Below are 19,300 nucleotides of genomic sequence, written 5' to 3' on the forward strand. Positions count from 1 at the left end.
CATTTACACAAAACCCTACCAAACACTAACTTTCACAACCAAATGGCCTATTCCGTTGACCTTTTTTAATCAACAATTAATGATACATTTCAACTACTTTTTAATATGAAAAAAATCTGTGTAAATGATGCAAGTCCTCTTTTTTTTTTTTTTTTTTAAAAAAAAAGGTCAATTTCAGATATTTTCTTGGGATAAAAAGAAAATTAATATCAAAACAGTGTTGATTACATAAGCAATTTTAATTAAAACTATAATACAAAGATACTTTAAACTAGACTAGAAACTTATTCAAGGGAAAAAAATAGTTATTTTCTTAAGGAAAAAACAAATAGCTCTAAATGTCCATGTTTCCATAGAGACAACCTCTATCCTTTTGTGCTTACTAATCTCGGTCAATCAATACTTTATGGTAATTGTTTCCATGGTAATTGCAACTATAATAATACCCCTTTTCAGTATAAAAGCAAAAACAAAACAACTTGGGAAACACAGACCGTGTCTGTGACAGTGACAGTAGAACACGCTCCTTTGTCTTGATTAAAAGAATGTACAATTTTGTGCTTAATTAACGCAGCTGGAGTTCACAGCTTAGGTGAAGTCTCACGGGGAATTTGAGGACCCTCCAACACAGCCACAAAAAGTTACATCTTCAGTAAAATGATCTTCTGGTCTTTAATCTTTTGTCCTGGCCTCGACTTACTGTTCTGTTCATTAAAAAAAGGGAGCTAAGAATTTTACTGCCTTTTTGCAAAGAGAGAGATGTCACTCTCCAAAGGGTTAAATCTCCAAGCGGCGGGGCAAAGGTAACATCAGGTAACACAAATTTCACCAATATAGAGATCAGCAATTAGCAGCTAGCTAAAAAGGAAATTACCTACAATACTTAAGGAAAATACTCCCCCCGAATTAGGGCCAATTTAGCAATTTCTGATAGCTTTCCATGTGAACCAAGGAGAGCAACAGTATGGAAATTAATTATGTTGATTATGTACTTGATTACAGTGGATTAAGGAGCATTATACAAGCGCTGTTCCCATGGCAGCGTGACCTGTGTCAGCGCTCGTGGCACAAACCTTGGCCAGAAAAATTCAGCGGTTTAGAAACTTCAGGTTGACTGGGTCCTTCCCGACAAAGAAACCGGACACATTTATTTTCCGGTTAAAACACCTAGAAAAATGGGAGATGTGGCACTCGGCTGAGCTTGCTGCTTTAGCTGTTCTGTATGTAAACAAGCGAAAATGGAATATAAAACTGGTACCTGCCCGAGTTTACATTTGTGAGCGTGTGTTGGCTCATCTGCATTCACGGCTCTGAAAAGAGCTCAGCCTGTCGCTCTTGGGGAAGGATGGCACCTAAACCTGAGCCTAAAAAGTATATTTTAATTTTTTTTTGTTAATCATGGGAAAAAGAAAAAGAAAAAAACAAAGCGTGCTTGGCAGGGAGAAGAGTAGAAAGGATCGATTTTTTTATGTCACATTCTACACGACACAAAATTCTTCCAGCTCGCTCAGAGGTTTAAACCCTACACTAACCTAAGCTTGAGTCAGGGATTATGTGGTGGCATCACCAGTGGCATCAGCAGCTCACAGTTGTTGGCCAGAGCACAGAGGGCCAGGAGGAAGCACACAAACAGCTGTCACGGCCCCTCCGAACCACAAAATTCACATAAATCACAGCCTGGTCCTCACTGACTAAGCCACGCTAGAAGAAAGTCAATAATACACCCGTATGAGCTAAACAAGCCTTTGGTGCCACCTCTCCAAGTGTCGGGAGGAAGGTCCAAGGATCTGTTTGATCAAGCATGGAGCCAGATGCTTTACATTTCCCATCCCTTTAAAATTACGATAAATCTTTTAAATCAACAGCTAAACCGTAAAAGCGTGAGGGAAACTTTGGGGGGGTTTGGGGAAATCCTGCGGGCACAGAAAAGGCCAATTCGGCTTCAGCAGTAGGTCACCTGCTGCGGCGCTGAAGTTGCCACCAAAGCCCTGAAGACACGGAGCTGCCGAGTCCAATTCGTCACCCCGTGCCACGGAGCGTGTCGGGGCCACCCCGTGCAGCGCTGCCCGCCGCGCACACAACACAACGTCGGGCCCAAAAAATGAAAAAGTGTGGGCAGGAGGAAAACTGTGAAGCTGTTTTTGTAACTTCGTGCACATTTTATGAGCCCTTCTCTTGAGACAAGAGACTAAAATTGGCACAGAATTGGGTTTCTCAGTTGCTTGGGCGACTGAGAGCCCTTTGCTGAAACAGTTGCAACCTGGGTGGAAATATCTGAATTGTCTGGCAGTTCAGTATTTCATATGTTATATATATACACACATATTTATATGCATATACATCTATATTTTTATATGCATATATATCTCTATACTTCTATTTTTAAAGTTCCTACCTGCTTACCAGCCTCCAACTCTATTGGTTTCTTTGGGAAGGAATTTTTCATCACACAGGCATAAAGAAGGAAACTACCAAGCCCCATGTCTGGCAATTAGAAACTTCTCCATAAATGTAGGGAGCCTGTAAAAATGCTAAATATATAAAAGATATGAAAATACATATTCTGCATTTACTACGAAAACACAAAATCTGTATTTAACCAAGTATATTCTAGCGTCATACTTAAATTCTTTATGGCAAAGCTGTTTTCAAAAGTAATTTAAATATTCTAAGAAGTAGAATAAAACATTGGAGTTTGCTTCTTTCAGTGTCAACGGGTCCGAACACAGAGAGTGCGTGAATCCTTAAAAATAAAGGTTTGAACAGGTTAAATATATAAAAAGCACCTTTAACTACTGTGGCAATACCACTATGGTATTATTCCCTATATTTGTAAATACATGTATATATTTCCTATATAGTGCACTAAAGGAATGATAATTTGCCCTGTTAAAGGCCTGATCCTGCTCCCACCAATGTCAAAGGGACATTTGTCATTGACTGCAATGACAGCAAAACTGTCCCTTAAATGTTTAATAAACCCCTCTGTGCTACAGGGCTCAACAAACATGCAGGTTTCCTTCGCTGGTATTATTTCATTCTAAAATTAAATTCTTTAGTTCAGAATTCTTAAAATCTAAATTAAAACGAACTCTTCTGCATTATCTATTTTGAATGAAAAGCTTGTTTGTAAAGAAACTCACAAGTTTCTGCAGGAAATCCAGCAAAGGGCAGCAAAAACCTGGAAACGTTGAGGTGGAAAATTTCTTTGACTCAGGACCCTGCTCCAGCAGGAGAGGAGAACCCGCCATCCAAAGGGAAAAACAACAGCTACGAACAGCAAATAAAAATACCCAGTGGGTCTGTTCCATAACGAGAAGTATCCTGGGTATAGCTCTATGCTTCACTCCACTCCAAAATGCCACAGAAATAGCACAGCACAATGGTTTTATAACAGCGCTGGAAGCTCCCAGTTGTTCCATTTTTACAAATGTATACAATCATGTTACATTTTAAAAGCCAGCCAAGAAATTCGATGGGTTTTTATCTTAAATTGTTGATTTAAGAGGGAAGAACTCCTGTAAAACTCCACTTCAATGATGGAGAATCTTCCCTGGCAAGCTACTTCAGTATGCCGTGGTTTATATTAACATTATCTCGTTCAAGTTCCATTAGAAAGATGTTCCCTGTGCATTTTTCCTGAGAATTGTAATGCTTTCAGCCCCACTTTGATAGCCCAAATCTATTAAAAAAAACCCCACCAACCAAACTCTGAACTACATATGCTTGTCCTCTTGAAGTTCTCATTATTGAAGGGCATTTTTCTTCCTCCTCCTCAGGTAGCAGATGGAGTAGTACAAATCACACTTCAAAATATCCTTGAGAAACCATTTGAATAAATATAGCTCATTTTTAAAGCTGCAGATAGCAGTAATGTGAGGAGAAATACGTCTGAGTACCTGTGCCATACTGACAGCCAAGCAGCAGTGAAGACGTAATTCAAGAACTGATGACAAATGGCATGTGGCTGTATATGCTTATATAAAAGTAATAAATACTTTTCTTATCCCACCGGAAAATCAGCCTTTGTGTTGAAATGGATGACACTGGAGAGCGTAATAGTGACTTGTGTAGAGCAAGGTGAAGATTGGTGACTTTGCTTTACAACAATGATAGAAAAGAAGAGAGACTTTCAACCCAAGATGTTCATCAAAAAGACTTCCAACCCAAGACGTCTATTGAAAAGCTAAATATGAAGAACCGTTATCTTTATCAAACACTGTATATATGGCAGCTCAGAACACTCTTTGGGTTTGCCCTTGCTTCGCAAGCTGACGACCAAGAAGTCACCAAGGCGCTTCTGCCACCTTGCATCCTGGTGCTCACCATGAGGACCTCAAACATATTTGAGTTGCATCAAGGATGTTCCTCACCCCAACAGTCTCCTGCTGGGTTGCAAGACGACTGGAGGTCATTGCCTTAGGCAATAATACAGAGTATGACCTCCAGGGTGCATTAGGCAGACCCACAGAACAGAATCAATGCAACAGTCACTTATTTTGCTCTTCCGAATGTTACTCAGTGAGCTCATTCCTCCCATCTTCTCCTCCTGCCTCCTCCCCGCCATTCACTCCAAACATCACCTTCAGGATTCTGCAGAGTGCGAGGGAGTTGATGGAAAACTCATCAACAATTTCTACTGAAGTTAATTTATGGATACAGGCAACTTTGATCTCAGGACACAGAATGAGAGCAGTTGCCTTTGATCCAGGCGATCGATTGTTTTTGGCAACTCTGCCTTGGTTGTGCAGTTAGTGAAGGGATTTACCTTTCTTCTTGGCTTGAAACGCCTTTTGCCAAATAAAATTTTGATCCCCTTTTATGTCAATTATTTTATGTTGAACATATTGACTCAAGTCTTTGTTGTGGGTGTTGCCAGGAGTGAAAACTTTTTCTACATCTCCTTCCTTTGAAGACCGTTTCAATATTAAGTATGAGTAAGCGGAAGATGAAGATGAGTCAGACCCATCACTCAACGGAGAGGCAGCAAGAGGGACTTTGAACTATCAGAATTGACACGGGAGCCCTCAAGTGCACCAGGAAAAACCCAAATGCTTCTTGCAGCTGGGGGAATTGCATTGGAAGCAGCCTCATGGAACATCGTATAGAACTCCTTCGAGGACTTACTGGATTTTCTCAATTCAATAAAAGAAAATGCACTTTTAGCTTAAAAGGAAGCATGCAAATCCTTATACAACCCCGAATATTTAAGCGATATCCAGTTTCTAGACTTGAAAAGCCCACAGGAGTTAAAAGACTTAATTTCTTCAGCATTTCTGCTGATTTATTCCCTGAAGGCAGGTGAAATTTTCCTCAATTTCTCTCAATAGTACAAAAAAGTCTGAAAATTAATCAGAACTTGTAGTTCATTTTTCTCTCACTACATACTAGAAACAAACACGCTTAACATCAACTCCACTATCTGACAGTTTACTTAAAGCAGGAATGAGCTCAATTAATAATATTTATCTATTAACATAAATAAGTCATTCTTTTCGAGAAGGTCAAATTTCCAACATAGAAATTAATCTAATTCATTGGTTTGGTTAATCGTCACTAAACTTTCAATTTTCAGGGAAAAAGAAAGAAATTCCTTGCAAGAGGGCAGCAGATCCTGCACATCTGCAGGGAGGTAACTGCAGCCAGGACACACACCTGGGACTCTTCTGTAATCACTTACCTTTCCTTCTCATGCCTTGTTGCATACAACCTCCTGTCAAACAATCCCATTACAAGCAAAGAAGGATTTAGTTTTCTAGTAATACCAATGTGATGATTCTCTCATGATCTCATTCTTTTTTTTGTTTTTCATACCACTCCAGGGGAAACTTAATCAGAACTGACAGGTCTTGGTATAAACAACAACAACAAAAAAAACCCAGCAACACAAAACTGAAGAATTCAATTGTGAGTGTTCTTGTGATAAACTCTAACACACCAGCACACTAACAGAGAATCACAGAATCACTCTGATTGGAAAAGACCCTCAGGATCATTGAGTCCAACCATTACGCCACCCCAGGCACTACCCCATGTCCCTGAGAACATCATCTCCACATCTGTTCAACCCCTCCAGGGATGGTGACTCCACCACTGCCCTGGGCAGCCTGTTCCAATGCCCGACAGCCCTTTGGGGAAGAAATTGTTCCCCAGATCCAACCTCAACCTCCCCTGGCGCAACCTGAGGCCGTTTCTTCTGGTCCTGGCGCTTGTTCCTTGGGAGCAGAGCCCGACCCCCCTGGCTCCAAGCTCCTTTCAGGCAGTTCAGAGATCAGAAGGTCTCCCCTCAGCTCCTGTTCTCCAGCTGAACCCCCCAGGTCCCTCAGCCGCTCCCATCACACTTGTGCTCCAGCCCCTCACCAGCTCCGTTCCCTTCTCTCAACTCACTCCAGCACCTCAAGGGCTTTCTTGGCATTAGGGGCCCAAAACTCAACCAAGGATTTAAGGTTCACACATGAAAGCCTCGGTGCCATCTCTGCATTCTCTGTCAGACTCTCCCAGGTGGAAAACGCCACAATCACAGCAGGGAGGGGGCTGGGGAAGGCGACACAGCACCCACAGAGTGACGCCCCACGAGCAGAGAGATTTCACACGCGTCTCTTTTGCACAGCAGAACTTAGAGAGGACGGTGCCTTCAGGTGCTCTTCCTCACTTTCATGTTTCCACTCCCTTCCCAGCTGTAGACACCAAACCGTACAGAAAACCTGCTGCAGCACAGATCATCGGACGTCAGGCCACAGCGCCCGAGCTGACGTCAGTCCATGACCCCCTGCCCCGCTTTGTCTCCCTCCCTCCTCACTCCTCCTTCAGCCCTTTTGTCCTTTCTCTCCACACATTTCCCTCTTCGCTGGCATCGCTTCACCCTTTTCTTTTACCTCTAGGCTGTTTTCACATCTGCTTCCCTCCCTTCACCGGTGTTTTTATCTACAGGCTCGCTCTGGGTTCAGCACAGCCATAAAAATCACTTTAATAGCATTTCCAGTGCGCTAATGCTTCTCCATTACAGCACAGCCAGCTCTGGCTTTCATCAGTTTTATTCAGGGTAGGACCAACTGAGTGTAAGGCTGTTGCATCAACAGAGTTGTTACTCAAAGGAGGAGAAACTGGGCCAGTCCTGTCCCACCTGCAAGCACCGGGCAGCACCCAGCGGAGCCGCTCATGCCTGGAATGCACAATATTATACATAAAGGAAAACAATCCCCTTTCTGAAAACTAAAATGATTCCTAAAGCCTGTTTGCAATTCCAATCTTAATCCTTAGCATGTTTTTAAAAAGGCAGAAAGTAGCTGAGAGGGGCTGGTTAATCTATATGGAAATGAAGGGGATGCATATGGTGCGGCTCTGGCGAGGACCCTCACACGGCAACACGGAGCTGCTCCAGCTTTGTTCCGCAAATGTTCCGACTGCTATTTTCACGGGATGACGTCCGTAGTGTCATGGTTACGGCAACGCTGCAGAAAGCATCGCGCTCGCCGCTCCCCAAGGATGGAAGAGCTCGCTGCCATCGCCTCCCTTCCCCCCGCTGCGCCAGCCCGGGGGACCCTGCATCCCAGGGGGGTCCTGCACTCTGGGGAGACCCCGCACCGTGGGGCTGACCCCCAGCCCAGGGGCACCCCGCATCCTTGGGAGACCCTACATCCCAGGGCTGACCCCCAGGCCAGGGGGAACCTGCATCCCATTGGGACCCCACATCCTGGGGCTGACCCTGCATCCTGGAGGGGACGCTACAAGGGATCTGCAGCCCCTCATTAATTTAATGGCATTATGCAGGAATCAAAGGGAAATTTGCACCAGGCGCTGTTGCTCAGTACAGCGGTATTTAATGACAGGATGTGCTGGTACACAACCCTCATTATAATTTAATGGGCTTTGTTTATTAAAAAAGTTAGTCAGCACTTGTGAAGGCTCCTCAGCTGACTCCAAGCTGCGCTTATTAGTCTGTCATTTTTCAAAGTCCCCATTTCGTGCAGTAAAGAACAAGCCAGCAATATTCCCAGCTGTATGGACACTCAGTAACCTCTGTAAACTCTACCAAAGGTTTTTGAATCTTTTTTCCTGAAATGTGTAATCCAAGCCTATTCCACATACTATTTTTCCCCATTTACAAATACAAAACAACTAATTTTTCATCTGCCCAAAACATTACTGAGCTTAATAACAAAACAACAGATTTTGAGTACAGATAAGTAAACCTTATTCACGCAGAAATCATGCAGAAATCTCATCAGTGGAGTTTCACAGTATTTTTTTCTGACAATATTTACATATATCTCAATTCTTGTACGCAATTCTATATCTTCATTTGCATTCCAAAAGACATTCCCTTTTCTGTTCACCTGTTGGCCCTTCCTGAGAAGAAGATTACTCTGGTCAATCTTTTTCTTATTATGCAATTTTCTCATTTTTCACATTACCCAATAGTACTGTAATTTCACTATTACCTGTTTTCAAATCAGAACTGAAGAAGAGGTTGCTTTGGGGTGGGTTGTTTTTTGGGGCTTATTTTTGAGGTAATGACTCCCACCTGTGTCTTTCACGGTAGAAGGCAATAATTAAACTGCAGAATTTCAAGCCTTCTCTTGACACAACGGCTGCTTTCCCATGCTCAGACTCCCATTTTTCCCTCCATCACTATTCTTGCGATGACGAGCACCTGACAGCCATTAAATGTCAGCGCAGAAAACTGGCAGATCGATGGCAAATGACTTGTGAAACACACAGAAAGTCTGGCCACCCCCCCGACACAGTAGCAGAGTAAAAAACCAATTGGTTTTCAAATAAGTTTGAAAAGGGCAAAACCCACGCCAGGTTGTTTTCTGCTGGTTTTTGCCCTTTCCCCCCTTTCATTTGTTTTTTAATCCAAGTGCTCAAAGATGCTCATTCTTTGGCACAATCGCCCAAAGGAAAACAGCCCAAAGGAAAAAAAACAACCTTGATTTCTGTTAAAATCTAAGTTTCAGACAGCCAGCAGAACTTGGCATATTTGAAGAACATCGTGAGATCCTTTGAGATCCTGAATTCAGGGTGCAAGGGAGGGAGCAGATTCCACTAAGACCAAGACTGGTCCGTACTACTGGGTTTTGCTCCTACCTTCAAATAGGAATTTAATGAAATACACAGGAATATTTACCTGACATGTAAGTTTTCCAGGATTTTTCAATAATTATTTTCCCCCTTGATTTTCTCTCATGTTTTCTTTATCAGTAAATCAGCGTGTGCATTGAGGAAAGCAAGACTGTCTACTGAAATAAAGCCAAGAAAAGTCAAATTCGTTAAAGACAAAACATCCTAACGACACCCACATCGCTCACTCTCAACCTTCACAAGATTCCGGCAGAATCAGACCCTACACAAGGAAAACACCTGACAGAAATCAATGCTGTTACACTTTAGGTCTTACCACCAGGCACAATCTACTGATTTCTGGTGATTAAAGAGGAACAACTCCTGGCATTTCGCAAAGCGACTTGAAAGTCCGAGCGCATAAACACACCAAACTGCAAGACAGAATGGAAATTTACACCTGAATAAATACTTAAAAAAAAACCCTATAATCATTATTTTATTGCTAGGTGTTTATTATTACTATTTATTTCTCATAGCCTTTGCATCTAAACAGCACCTGGGTGCTGGCACCTCATTTAGTGTCTGTACAACCACGGAACACTGGAAAGACACGGGAATCCAAATTTTCAGCATGCTCCTCACTGCTTCTTTGATCCCATACCACCCTCTTCCTTATTTTAGCCAAGTTTTGGTACTTTTCCCTTGTAATTTCTCACTAAAATTTCCCTGTCCCAAAGTACTCTGGATTTCTTGGGTTTCTTTGCAGCCATAGAGTATAGAACTGCCCAACTGTGATCATGGTTTAACAATTAACATTGGTAGCCTTCATTTCTTCTTCAGGATATGTAAAATTTAAATGCAATTCAAGTTTTCATTTCCATGTCTCACAAGGGAAGAATACTCTTTCAATTTTGTCCTGGTTTTGTAAAAAAACAAGTTTCTCTTTTAGTGAATTTGCCTGTTAGCTAAAGCCTTCATATTAGCTGCATTTTCCTGGAGAACCAGATACATGTTTTGGTAAACATAGCTATGGAATGCGAAGTTATTGATAAGCATGGATGGACATCTCACTAGAGGGGCAATGAGAAACAGGTGACCAAGAAACTGACCAACTGTGTATAACATCCCATTCACGTGAATACCTCATATAGAAGTGGGAAATCATGAGGATCTCGTCACTTTTCTTTTCCCTTTTCGTCCCTTTTGCTTATGGCCAACATTAGGAGAGGAGCTTGCTAATTGTCCCTGCGAACTGAAGCCTAGTGAGAGACTGAATCCAGCTCCGGTTGGCTGCACAGTCCAGTCCAGGACTTCGGGTGCCGGCTCTGCAGTTGCTGAGACTTTCAAGATTGGTTTTGTATATTTCGTATTATTTTCTCTATGCTTATTGGTAGCATTAGTAAAACATTTTTACTTTTTCCAACTCTCTCCTCTCTGTCCTTCTTTCCCTCCCGATCGTTTATCCTTAGTGGGAAGGGGGGAGAGGGAGGAGCAAAAGGGGAAGGGGGGGAGGTTAACAATACATCTGCCATGGTTTTATTGTCACCCCGCAATCAAAACGCTCAACAAATTTCAATATCAAAAGGACACAAACCTTACATATTTAAAGGTCAAAACTCCCAATGTTATCTTTTCTAAAGCACTACAAATAACACTAAAAGTCCTTTTGTGTGTGTCTGTGGTTTTAGTTGTCGTCTTCAACGTTGTCCCTGGTAAGAATTATTGCTTAATGAAGAACGGGACGTTCTGAAATTGCTCCCCGTAGAGAATCCACTCCAATGAAAAGGAATAAATCAGAATTCATTCTCCAAAACAAATAAATGCCCCAAATAACTTCTCATTATTGCTAACCCAGAGCAATACGCAATCATTTGCTACTGTTCTTGATTTGTTTATATTAAACTTTACTACATACACAGACAACAGGATCCTGCCCATCTGAAAACAACATAATTTGTTTAAAATCAGGATCTCCATTCACAACCAGTAAAGATGCCAGAGCACAGCAGGGAGAGAACTATCCTATCCTATCCTATCCTATCCTATCCTATCCTATCCTATCCTATCCTATCCTATCCTATCCTATCCTATCCTATCCTATCTGATGCAATACCCTTGCCATTCTCCATAATATAAATGACATTTAGAGGCTTGTAAGACAACATGGTGACAGCTAAAAGAAATAATCTTTGTTTTAATCCTTGAAAATGGCAGGTAACTTCCATGACATATGTAATTAATTTGAAAAAAATATAATTTCTTAGTGAAAACTGCATGACTGTTTTACTGAATCAGCTCCTAGGTGAGAGGACATACAACATGTCACATGAAGCAAAGCAGCTATAAACCTGAGAGTGACAGAAAATAATGTTCATAATAAAATACTTAGAACATGAGTGTTACTAATAGAAAAGAATGATGGCTTGGCTGGGGTTCACAGCACAAGTTCTATTAAATTAAAAATAAACCAATCAAGAAATCGATGACTGAGGCTGGTACCTAAGTGATTACATTCATCCAGGCTGCCAGTTGCCTCGCAAGATGCATTATTAGCAAAATAAAAGTTATTAAGGATGTAACATTGCTGTATTTCAAACCCTGGGTAGGTGTATGTTCAATTCTGTCCAGAGCAGCTGGCATCAAAGTGAGGGATTATCCCCAAAATTATAATGAACCTTGTATAAAGTGTTCCTGGCTATCACAAAGAGATGCCTTTTATTCTAGTCTGTAAGACAAGAGGAGGCCCAAGAATTAGATTAACAAGACAAAGGTTGATACTTTAGGCAGAAACACAATTATGAAATGAAATCTTGCCTGTGAAAATCTTGGTGTTTTTTACATCAGAGGGCTGGACTTTCAGCCCTACATATGTCCCTGACCAACTGCACGTTCTCTGAAACAACAACAGGGGGAAAAAAAAGAATAAAGAAAAGTATATATCTTCTGGCATGGATGGTAAACAGAATATAAATGTGTATTATTGAACTTCTCAATGAGATTACAGAGAAACAGTTGCTGTACTCGTAACAGTATTTTCATCTCTACAGCCAGATGTGGATGAGATTTGAGGACACAGGCGGTAACTGAAATAATTCACCAATAATGCAAACAGGTGAAAATCCCTGTGGGAGAGCTGTACCGCTCGCCAGCTTCTCAACCCAATCAAAAATGGGTATTTCATACATAATTATCAGGATTTCACAGGACACTACTTAAATAATTGGAATGAAGGAATTTCATTCTCACTGAAGTGCTAGACAAGACGCAGCTACAATAGATTTAAAAACAAAAACAATCACTCCTTCTATGTAAACAACCTGGGTATAATTGAGGGGGCACAAGACTATTAGGGAGACTTCCCCTTTGGGAGATCTTTTTTGCTTGTTGTTTGGATTTTTTTGGTATTTTTGGTTGGTTGGTTGGTTTGTAGTGGTGGTGGGTTTTTTGTGGTTTTGTTTAGTTTAGTTTTGGGGTTTGTGGTTTGTTTTTAGGGGATTTTTTTGTGTGTTTTGTCTTGCATTTTTTTGTGTTGTCAGCTTTTCGTTTGGTTGCTTTTTTATTTGTTTTATTAACAGGCCAAGCCATGCCCTACATTAACACCAGCATCCCCTTCATGCCTCACCACACTGGGGCTTTTTCTCCTCTCCATACGCCTCCCACAGTCAGATATAGCCAAAGCATTTAAATGTATAGCACAGAGGCTCCCACCAGAATCTGCCCCTCCTTGCTGACCCAATTTAAAGGTGGCAGCTACGAAATATGGACTCTATCGTTTCCATGGTCCCCTCATTAACTGCCATAGTAACCAGGTAGTAGCAGGTTTGTAGCCGACCACCTCATCTTCTTTTTATTTCAGTTAATATTCTTGAGGTGAGAGTCTAAAGGCAACTCACAACACCAGTTGCCACATACTGTATCATGCAAAAAAACCTTCAACCTAAGCAAAGAAGAAGAAATACGGGTGACAGATGCCGCCATGAAAGGGACACAAATACTTGGAGAAACAGTTGCCGTGGTTTCTACCTTCTCCAGAAGACTCGTGTATCTGCTCCTGGAAGGGACCGCGATCCAGGTCCAATAACCAGCATCACCAGGTTCATATCCCATATTCCTGGAGCTTCTCAGGGGACACCCAACTGGAAGGGGCTCCCAGCTGCACCCAGGGCCCTCCAGCCCCCACCAGGCCCTCAGCTTATGGAACCAGCCCCAAGTAAAAACCTGAGGATGAACATCTGTAGACACTGGTTCCTCACCACTGTTCTCCTCTCCAGATTTGCTCTTATTGAGCCTCCTATTACCATTATTTGCTAACATGTAAACTTAGATATTAGGAACATTAGGAATTAGTAAACATTTCTTCCCAGAAAGGGTCGTGAAGCATTGGAACAGGCTGCCCCAGGGCAGTGGTGGAGTCACCATCTCTGGAGGGGTTGAACAGACCAGAGATGAGGTTCTCAGGGACATGGCGTAGTGCCAGGGGTGGGTTATGGTTGGACTCAATCTTGAGGGTCTCTTCCAACCAAAATGATCTATAATAGCTTTTCCTATAGTCATCAAGGTGGCAGATCAATCAAGGTGGAGGAACAATAGAAGAACCTTGCAGAACCTCAAGAACCTTGCAGTAGAACAGCATTTTTTCTCATGGAAAACCTAAGAAGCCAATAACAGTTTCACTACTGTTAGTCCACAGCAGATGTTGTACTGTCTCCTTCAAGTATGGCGCTTTTTTTTTTCTCCTCTAATTAAGGATCTACAGTTAAAAAAAAAAAAAAGAAAATTTCACAGATTATCTCCTTACACTGAAGAGAGAACTTTGGCCTCATCAGGGAGAAGGGATGCGCACCACGGAGGTGCTGCTAATGGAATTGAGCTTTCCCAACACCACAGATGATAAATATTTGGAGAAGGGAGGCAGGAGAGATCACAGCTGCACCTCTGAGTCAGAAGAGAGAAGAAAACCTAACAAATCAAATGAGCCCCTGAAGAGACATGGAGGATCTGAGGTTTGCACAGTGTGCCCTGGAGTTCCATCAGTCTGCCCCAGGCCGGTCACCCTGCGGATGGGGAGGTTTTTCCTGGTGACATCTCGACATGTTTCACACCGCCACAGCATGACCGTCGGGGCAACCAAAATGGGATCCGCGACCTGCGCAACTGCAACCATCAATCTTTCCCGCAATTATTTTCCACTCTGACCTACGGTTGGAAACAACAGACACACACGTAAGGTGCCTTCTGCCTTCGCAGTGAATACAGAGGGATTGACTTTAATCACAGTTACCCATTAGACTTTGCATAGGGTAACTGCAAAACCAGAAATGCAAACAAAGGGATTTTTAAGGAAAAGAACTTCCATAAAATCAGTAATGTGGAAGCCGGAATCCTCCATTTTCACTGCACTATATACCCTCCCCAGCTTCTTTTCAGTGCAGGTACAGCCTTGATACCTCACAGTCACTTGTACCAACACACACCAAATGGACCAAAGGTGGGAGGTTTAGTACAACAATGTAGACAACATCGTCACTCAGCAGTAGCGTTACCAGATGTCTCGTTTCTCTTGTTTTTGTGTAGTAGAATGCAATTTGTACTCACATGCCTGCATAAAAAAGGGACTTTAATAGATAAAGAGTAACATTGCTTGAGATAAACGTTCTTTTCTGTTCACTCACTCCTGCTATTTTACTATTCATGTTGTATTGTCACAAATTTTTCAGTGCTGTCACAGCAGTTCCCCTGAATACAGACCATACCTCTTGTACGAGCAGAAATCCCCGTGAGCAATTTCAACACGTCATCTGGTCTCTTCCCACAGTGCAAAGCAGGTTCAGCTCAACGCAAAACTTTCTAGCCTTACTCAAATAATTATTCCGGCTGAAGACCCTACAGCCTGGCCAGGCAATGGAGTTCACCTCTCGTCATCCTTCATCCCACCAAAGCTTTTCTGGATCTCGACAGCCTCATCACCTCCTTTGCGGCATGACTTGCTAATCATTTCTTGCCCTATCTGTGGCAGATGCAGAAAGAAGTTTCCTTCTCCTGAAACTTTTTATGTAACTAAAAGAAAGTAATTGCCTCAGGAGTAAATAATACCAATTATTTTAATCTTTCCTGATAGGCAATGTTTGCTATTTCTGCTGCCATTTATTTTTTCAGATTCTCTCAAATTCTTCCTCTCGCAGCGAGGTCCCTGAACTGGACACAGTTCTGCAGCTTTAATGTCACCACTCGCAGTAGTGAAAACTATCTCAAAACACCCGCGTTTTCACAGAACGATAATATCAAGCACTGTGATCAAAACCTCAAAAAAGCATCAGTTATCACTTGACTTCAGTGTGACCATATTGCCTTTAGCCATCTCCAGACCATGAGGATGACCGCTAGAAATGCAACGTTTTGCTTTGTTGTTATTCTATATATAGACTAAAAACAGCCACAAAAGCCAATGCCTTTCTGATTAATATCTTACCTTGTTCCTTTCTGTCTACCGTGCATTTTCACAGGAAAATCCTGTAACATCTCATAAAAGTAACATGTGGAAACACAAGCAATTTGCTCCGAGGATGTTTCCTCAGGCTTCTCCAATGTTGTATTTGCCTTTCTGGACACAGGTTACAAGCAAAAATATTGCTAGGGCAACCAAATAGAGATATGTATTGCAAGAACAAGAAAATTTTTATTGTAACAGATTACAATGCACAAAACAATGCGCTTTTAGCGCTCTAGGCAAACGTATCTAATCCACTCTGTTGGCCTAATATCAATAATTCAATATTAAAGCAGCTCAGCTTTTCAGCACAAGTACAGGCTTTTTGGTGCAAGCATTCTTCAAGTGTGATGTCTACACACAGACTGTAACCATGAAATTGGCTAAAAATATTCCAAAATTAATTTAACAATTATAGCTGAGCAGATGCATACGGATTAATGAGTTACAATTTGCGTTATGAATATTTTCTCAAGTAAACAAGCCGCAACACGAGAACGTGCTATTGTGATTGCTTATTCTGGGGCGCTGAAATTCCTACAAGCAAGTAACTGTGAATCATCTGAACAGTCACGCTTCTCAAAGGGAAAAATCAGCCATGAATACGCTTAAACAAAATAAAAAATACAGTTCTCGTGACTCTCTGCTTCCAGCATGCCCCACCGCTTTGGGGTGGGCAATGGAGGCTCATCAGGGTTCATCAGAGTTTCTCCTTCTGCCTTGGCCAGAGGAGGTGGCGCTGGGTGACACTGGGTGTCCCACACAACCAGCTTCACTCACAGGCAGAAGCTGCGCCAAGACAAGTCCTTCTCACCTGACAGGTCCTTGCAAACCCAAGGTGGCCAGGAGAACCAACAGCGAGGTGGTTGCTTGTTAAAAAACAAGTTTCTCTTTTAGTGAATTTGCCTGTCAGCTAAAGCCTTCATACTAGCTGCATTTTCCTGGAGAACCAGACACAGGTTTGGTAAACATAGCAATGGAATGTGAAGTTATTGATAAGCATGGATGGACATCTCGCGAGAGGGGCATCGAGAAACAGGTGGCCAAGAAACTGACCGACTGTGTATAACATCCCATTCACGTGAATACTTCATATAAAAGTGGGAGATCATGAGGATCTCGTCCCTTTTCTTTTCCCTTTTCGTCCCTTTTGCTTATGGCCAACATTAGGAGAGGACCTCGCTAGCTGTCCCTGCGAACTGAGGCCTAGTGAGAGACTGAATCCAGCTCCGGTTGGCTGCACAGTCCAGTCCAGGACTTCGGGTGCTGGCTCTGCAGTTGCTGAGACTTTCAAGATTGGTTTTGTATATTTTGTATTATTTTCTCTATTCTTATTGGTAGCATTAGTAAAACATTTTTAATTTTTCCAACTCTCTCCTCTCTGTCCTTCTTTCCCTCCCGATCGTTTATCCTTAGTGGGAAGGGGGGAGAGGGAGGGGCGAAAGGAAGAAGGGTGGGGGGAAGAGGAGGTCAACAATACATCTGCCACGGTTTTATTGTCACCCCGTAATATAAACCCTCGACATCGCTCCACCAAGGAGCTGAGGATCCTTGGGATATGCTGGGTGTCAGCAGCCAAGATGTGGCAGAATTCTCCAATATTCTGCACTCACTCCCTCTCTTTTCTCATCGTGTACGGTTACACCAGAGCCAGGAGGAAATTGCTCATTGTGGTTACGTGAAAGTGAGTATCTACCAAGTCTTTTTTCCATGGTTTCAACTGGTGGTCAACAAACCAGGTACAGTCGATGCCCCTAAACCTTGACTGCAATATTCACAAAACCAAATCATCCATGTATGAACAATCTGAATCTGCAATATGTATTAATTCCATTAGTGAAAAACAACTAAAATCAGAAAATAATTTATGGGATGACTACGAACCTTCAAAAATGTACAAATTAAATACATCACAGAAACAGCATGTTACCTCTCATGCTGTGTTGTGTTACAAGCATAAGCAATAGGCACCAAAACCAGGCCCAGCAAAACGAGGCAGCAGTTCGGCTAATTTGTGTTGGGAGCAGAACAAAGAACTGTGATTTATGGTGCAACCTTCTGGTTTTCAGCCTAATTTTTACCAGCAATCATCAAGTGCCCACAGTCGCACAGCAACTCAGATTTCGGACTGGCCAAATTTCCAATTTTTACTTCAACAAGAAAACTGAAACCATTTTCACTTGTACTCCATCAATATTTTCAGCCCTTAAAAGTTAATGCATTAACTGCTTATACTGAAAAGCACATTGTTTTCCAAAAGTCATTAAACTGAGCTCCCCAAAATCCAGCAGTGCTCTGTCAGGGATTGCGGTTTAAACTGTGGCTGTTTTATACACGGATACTTTGAGAATGGAGAAACAAAGAATACACACTGCACTACTTAACAGCATGATCCACAGGACAATAGAAAGCTTATTAAGACCAATGAAAAACAGTAGATGAGCCTAAGCAGCAGTTGGTGTATCTACTGGATTTGGTCCACTCATGCTTCAATCATAGCACGGTGCCCTGCAATACCAGTCTGCCAATAAAAAAGAAAAAAATAAAATAATTATTTTTAAAAAAACCCTTTCTGTTGTTGCAGACCCTAGAAATGACATGACAGATCTGGAACGACAATGCACGAAGCGGTGGAAAACTGGTCAACAGTAAAGTGCCTTGTGAAACACGAGTGTTCTCACTGAGGAAGCATCAAGGCTGATTAGGCAGAAATTACATTTCCTTGTGTAGGTGGCAACATATGGGAGTTGTCAAAACACAAGCTCCTGCAGATGCACATGTCCCAGAGCAACGCTGCCTCTCGCATTCCGGGACTCACCCCAGCTACAGGAAAATTTGTATTTTAAATCCCAAAACCTTAAAAATGAGGTTGCAGCAGGCTAGAGAAGCAGAAGCATGCTGCTTCCAAATTAAAGAAGTCAACATGACACATGTATGTAACTTCTCCTGGCTCTTTCCTCCTGCCATCGGGCCTGTCTCCTCCACCCACATCCCTCTGGATGCAGAGCTCATCTGCTCCACAAGCATCTAGTCTGACCAAAGGTCTTGCTTCCAGTCCTCAAAGCCCTGAAATTATCCAAGCCCCCAAGATATGGGGAACGATTTCTTCCCAGAAGGGGCTGTGGGGCATTGGAACAGGCTGCCCAGGGCAGTGGTGGAGTCACCATCCCTGGAGGGGCTGGACAGACGGAGATGAGGTTCTCAGGGACACGGGGTAGTGCCAGGAGTGGGTTAATGGTTGGACTCCATGATCTTGAGGGCCTCTTCCAACCAAAACGATTCTATGATTCTATGATCAAAGCATGAACCCAAGTGATAAGTCTGCTCCTCAGACCAAACCATGATGTTCACCAACGCTGCGAGATGAAGCCCCACAAGAGCGAAGAGCCACTTCCACTCCTGCCGCTCTCCATCAGCAGTTCAGAGCAATGTCACCAGTTCCCACGGGGACACTGGGGACAAAACAACACGGCTGTGCCCTGAGCAGGCTGGCGGCCACACACCAGGACTGCTGCAACTCAAAACACACGGGTGAGGAGGAAGAAGAACCACCATCTTGATGCTGATTAGGCACTTTCTGTACAAACACCAACTCAGAAACATTCACCCCAGAAAAATCCCTCTCAATCTGTCCTCGGAAGACTTAAACTTGATGACCTGGAGATTAATCTTGTGCACATAACGTAAATCCAAGTGTAGCAGTAGGAGGCCCACACATGTCACACCAATCAAAACGGCTCAGCCCAA

The 19,300-nt window shown here is 42.5% G+C and overlaps 1 protein-coding gene across 4 annotated transcripts in view; it reads right to left on the bottom strand.

The window, feature by feature from the left end:
• The window catches only part of PDE4B (phosphodiesterase 4B), a 201,867-nt gene that overhangs the window by 121,025 nt on the left and 61,542 nt on the right, over positions 1-19,300 (bottom strand). The window lies entirely within an intron of this gene.

The sequence above is a fragment of the Columba livia genome, chromosome 8 (genome assembly GCF_036013475.1).
Source record: "Columba livia isolate bColLiv1 breed racing homer chromosome 8, bColLiv1.pat.W.v2, whole genome shotgun sequence".
NCBI lineage: Eukaryota > Metazoa > Chordata > Aves > Columbiformes > Columbidae > Columba > Columba livia.